Source organism: Watersipora subatra, chromosome 4 (assembly GCF_963576615.1).
Source record: "Watersipora subatra chromosome 4, tzWatSuba1.1, whole genome shotgun sequence".
In the NCBI taxonomy this organism is placed as follows: Eukaryota; Metazoa; Bryozoa; class Gymnolaemata; order Cheilostomatida; family Watersiporidae; genus Watersipora; species Watersipora subatra.
The window spans coordinates 8,845,163-8,851,270 of record NC_088711.1 but is presented as its reverse complement, the minus strand read 5'-3'; positions in this window follow the sequence as shown (position 1 = coordinate 8,851,270).

Here is a 6,108-nt window from a genome sequence, read left to right as displayed (position 1 = left end):
TGAAGAGCAGTAAATGTTTTCTATTCCTGATTGCAGAGTCACCTATGAGTGCAGGCATCACTCCTGATCAAGTCATATAATCAAGTTAATATTAAACCTTAAGTATACAATTTGTTGTTAATCTTTAAAGTGGACTTGACTGTTGTAGAGTTAAATACCGACAAACAAGTGACAAAAGAGCTTCCTGAACTGTGACACCCCTAGCTGATTCTAGTGCTAATGTCATTTCAAGTGCCTTCCAAAACAAAGTTTTTTTTGCAACATCTCGACTCCATCTACCCTTTCTCTATCTGCTCCAAAAAGTGTGTCAAGCAAAGTGTTGTAATCTTTAAATAGTTTGAACTTTGTGTTTTTACTGACATACAAAACTCAAGTTGCTGCTAATGATGCATTTGAAGGCCTTTTATTTCACATTTTGAGCTGATTACCCATTAGTTAACACAAACCGATAGAACATAGAACCAAAAGTGGACAAATTGAGCCATTTTCTTATTTTTTCATAAATTAAAATCGAGAATTCTACATTTTTGTTAATATATTACTTATAACAAGTCGGAATAAAATAATTAACAATTGAATAATGATTAAGTTTATGTAAGGATCGTCCTAAAGGGTCGTCCTAAAGGGTCGTCCCAAAGGGTCATCCCAAAGGGTCGTCCCAAAGGGTCGTCCCAAAGGGTCGTCCCAAAGGGTCGTCCCAAAGGGTCGTCATAAAGGGTCGCAACGGTAGCAACACAGGTCATTTGATGATATTGGCAATAAGTCTAGAATGCTGAGGTTTGTTGAAAACACTTTCCCCTTTTACATCTCTCTAGATAATTGCGGTAGCTACTAGAAATAACAAAGTTATTACTTCAATAATTCGTTTCATTTCGATTAGAAATAAACTAATAAAAGTAATAAAGGTTTTGAATTTGTTTGTTGAATTTAATTAACCAAAACATGTAAATCTGACTTATTTAGTTACACCTTGAGTGCCATATCTCAGCTATTCATCAACACTCCTGTGTGACCTCACTCAAACTAGTCAATATTCTTCCCAATATGATTGATGTCACGATTTTCTAGTGTGTTGTAATTTAAACTAGGCTATTTGATGTAAATTTTAAAAATAGAACAACAAATGCAATTTATAAAAAAAATTACACTTACTCTTGAAATTGAATATATTTATTAACAGTACCAGCAGAATTTAGTGGGATGGCACAGCATCTCACAACTAGGTATTATAAAAAGCTGGTATTACACATGAGCTGTTTACAGATGTATCATTTTAATTAAACCAATTTGCAGTTCACTTTACTTTTACCTACAACCATTCCTTAGTCGCTTTTAAAAGAGCTATCCTCAAGTTATCCTCATTCTGTAGAAAATAATCTTTCTCTCTTAGACAAATGATTTCATTTAGGTAGAAAGATGAAAATGGTTATACAGGCACACTGTAAATAGTTCTATGTGTGCATCATATGCTATTTAGCATCTGCGCTGCCTGATTCATCTAACTGCTACTTCTGCTAATCACTCCTTATTAGCACTGGATTACCTTATGCATGTATACCTGGAATAAATCTGTGTGGAAATGTATCATTACTTTCGAATCAGTACCTATTGCTGTTGAAATATTAAAATAACTTGAAAGTGCTAAAAACTCCATGAAAGTGCCGAAAACTACCTAAAAGTGCTGACATCATTTTTAGCGCTTAAATGTGCTGAAAATTGTAGAATTCTAAAAACAATCTAGACGCTGACAACAGCCTAAAAGTGCTGCCAATGGTCAGAAATCGTGTGAAAAAGTCGCTGTCGCTGATTACTAATGCTATGTCAAAAGGAGGATAAAATACTGACTTCTTGCCCACAAATTGTTGCTGACTTTCTTAAATATAATGACTAATAAGTGTAATGTGAATATAAGGACCATCAGTTTCAGAATGAAATGAATAAAAATTATGATTTTCTGGTCGAATAATGACAACCGAAGATTGTATATAATTTTGACAATAGGCACATTAATTGCTAATCAAATTCAAAACCATCTCAATTCAAATTTTTTTTTTTAATTCACAACATTTGAGTTTTTAAACTGCATGATAAATGACATTAATTGCAGTTTGTTACATCAACTTCTGTGTGTAGCAAAGACCTGAGGCCATTCATAACCAGATAAATAGAACAGAGTGTTTGACAGATACTGGACCTTTACACTGTAAGTGATAAAAAGCAATCATAGCACTGCAATATTCGAAAACTTGAGGAGCTAACCTGTCAAAGAAATCTAAAAATTTATCTTTAGCCAAATCGGTTATTGGCCTTTCAGACATGGAGTAGACGGAGAACTTGAGTTATCAGTCTGCTATGATGAAGCTGAGTAGATGCAGGTGGAAACTGGCATTGTTTAGTCTATAAAGCAGCGTGTAGATATAGGTGAGAGTCTGTACAAGCAAACACAATGTGGTACTCAGTAGGCTAATTGCTACGGTGCAGGAGAGATAACTCAATACGTTATGACATATGTCTGCCAATAGAGGGTTATCAAAGTCTTGTTATGATCTGTGGGCACCTGCTTGAAAATTGCCTTTGAATTCATCGGCAGCCGTTTATCATACAGATGCGCTCATTGGCATGACAGCCAGCTGTCAGAGTTATTACAGACCTGCCATAACTCTTCGAAGACCTGCCAAATGTTTGCCTATGGATTTGCAAAACAAAAAACCGGATATGTTTGATGATGAGCGTGATGAGCGTGATGCAAGATGATGTTATGATATGAATTTTGGTGAATAAGCACTCAGTAAGTCCATATGTTTGTGTTTACAAGATTCACCTGCTATGTACTGTTATTCATATCACAATACACTTGATTATAACAAACTGGGGTGTCAGGGCAATATTAGTGTGATGAACAGGAGCCAAGACATCTTACCATTGTCATACAAATATATCTGCTATATTTGTGTTACATAACAAGTTTTTTACTGTTTCTTATAGAACATAAGAAACCGGTGTTATGATTTGTTATGTTTTTGTGTTACACCTTTAAAAATTCTGGATAAATTATGCACAGAATATTTATATTTACCCTTCCACACATATGGTCAACATAGTTTTCAATTCCGTGACACCAACATACTGCATCCACCATCGTATGTTTCAGTTCATGAACTCGCTGTTGCAACAACCTCCAATTCAATACCCAGACTCCTCTACCAAACTATTATATTACTAACTTTTAAAGCGTTCTCAATACTTCCTGATTTACGTCTTTTTATGTTTTTTCTTTTTTTTGGCATGTAATGAAAAATGTCATTTTTTAATGATTACCAATGCCAATAATAAGTTATACCTACATACACACACTCGTTTTATACATGCGTACCTACAACGGGTATTGTATGTATGCGTCCTAACTATAAACTTAGGCTATGAAACTCATTAAACTGTTCATTGTCTGCACTTAAATGATATTCTCAATGGTCAACACATGATTTCTCCTTTTTTATCCCATTTTCTCAAAGTGACTGATATTTATTATATGCATTATTTGCATTGTTTAGCCAAGTGAAGTTCAAGCCAAGTGAACATGGCTTTCAGCGTGGTTACAAACATGTCAAGAAAGCAAATGTTACTTTCTAAAATTAGTTTGTGATATGTCCCGAGAGACAATGATATGTCTCTATTTAAACAAGACTTGGCATTTTCCTTTAACTGATTCTCTCATCAATCACCCTCAAGGCCTGTCAGTGTAACTAGACTAACAGTTAAGAAAAGTGTCATTATATTTCCCATATGATCTTTCCAAATCTTCACATCTTTTTATTTTACTTATGCTAAATGTTTATTTTACATCTATTAAAAGTTTCAAGATCACAGTTTGTATCCTAGTTTCTTACAGGACAATAAAAAGTTTTTAACTCATTTCAACTTATGTAATACAAACAAATTGCATACAGCATCTAACAATCATTTTGAAAACATCATTGCTAGCTGCTTTAGCAATCTTCTACCTAATATCCGTTCTCTTAGCAGAGAAAGGTATTTTAAATGTTTTATGTCAAGCCATTTATTTGATTTTAGTGGCTAGTGCTACCCTTTTTTGGCTTTATGATTCTAGCATGGCATAATTTGAAACACTGTTTTCTTTTTGACATGAAATTATTGCCAATAAAGTAATATACATGTATATGATACAGCAGTAGAATGGCATTCGATGAAATATCTGTTAAATGTTTGTAAAGCTAAAGTGAATAGCAATTAATCCTATCAGAATATATACTGTACTTACTTGCAGCAGATAACGTAGTATACTGTACTTACCTGCAGCAGATAATGTAGTGAAGCAGTAGAGAGTTACTATAATCCATACGAAGTGGCTGGAGTTCATGGTAGAGAGTTCAATGACAAATTCAATCACTAGCAAATTAGCTGCCGATCTTATGCTGCCAGTCCGGTGCATGTAGCTCTTTATTCAACTGCTCAACTATAGCATTCTATTCATTCAATTAGCCGTGACGTAAAAAACCTGTTAACAAAACGATTTGAGTATATTATAGCTAAATTACATCTGTTAGCTTTGTCAGGCGATTAACAAAACATTTGTATTACTTCAAGCCTTTAGCGCCTGCGACAGAAGTTTGATAATGTAACAATTGATAGAGCTGCTCGTGATGTTTACTCAGCGTCTGGTTGGTCGACTAGATCGAGATTATGATGATGCTCCTCGAGTGATATCCAGCTGAGTGCTATTAAAGAGCAGTCAGGTGCTTTTCTTTTCCCACCCTGATTTAGCTAATTCCTTTCACCACTTGTCATAGGTCAGGGAATACATGCGTCGGCAGCAATTCTATTTTGCATTAAAAAGTAGTACTCCTAACTACTTACACAACGCTGACACAGAATACGAGTCTGACAAGATCACAAATACCACCCACGCTGGGCACTCTCATGGAGAACAACCGCGGGCCATTCAAGGCTCTCATACCATGCGCTATCACTGTTACATTACGATTATAAGCAGTGACAGCCGCTGCCATGTTATCTAGCTGCTGATTGGACAGCAATGATAATGTAAAAGACAAGATGCCATTGTTGGCCAGCAACTTACCTGAGGTGATATTCTGTAAGAGGTAGAGAGTTGAGACAAGCAGAGCTTATTTGTTCAAGCATTGGTATGATTGATAGAGGGTTGAAGTTAATGAGAATATTACAGGAGTTACTTGTGAGCAGCGACCTACAGGTGATATGACAAATACTGAATACACAATAAGAGTTGTAAATAAGTATATATAAAGTGAAACAATGTAGATTAGACCAGGTAGAAGTAGTTGCTCAAACAATGTATTTTTCTTATACATTCATATTCTGATACCAAATAAATAGCCTCAGGCACTAACAACAAAGGAAGAAGACAACTCCAAACATAAATTTAAAATATTTTCACATTTATAGGTTAGTAGTTGACAGGCCTAGTACTGTTTAGATGTTGTTGATAGTTCATTTGAATAAAGCCATAAAGAACAACATATATAAGTATTATTAGCTAATTAAAAAAATAGGCAAAACACTATTTGGGCAAAATCACTCGATAACTGTCAATACTTCTCCCAGCTTTACCGCTTATTTTGTATTGAATAAATACTTGCCATGACAATGGGTGTATTTTGAGGAATAGATAAAAATATGCTCAAACATGACATCAGTTGCTCATTCTGTTCTCTATCCATAGACCTACTAACTATACTATATAGTATAGTTAATAGGTCTATGTCTCTATCATCACGAGTTGCTTCGTTCATTAGCTCTGAACAGTTTTGAAACTATGCAGTGAAGTTTTCCAGCTCACTACCTGAATAAAGAAAAAAACAAAGAACTTACCTTAAAAGTATATCATTGTAAATTCCTGTAACCAACTACCTTCCTTTTATCTTCTATGTACACAGCACAATAGAAATCAAAGCTTTTTTTTGACAATATAATATATGAAAAAATCAGATCTTTCATATATTTTATTCTTGTTTATCTTGGATTGAGTGACCAAAACAGTAAATTTTACATGCATATGCTCTTTAGATTGGGCAAACCAATAAGAAGATTGTAATAAAATTTTTAATGTTT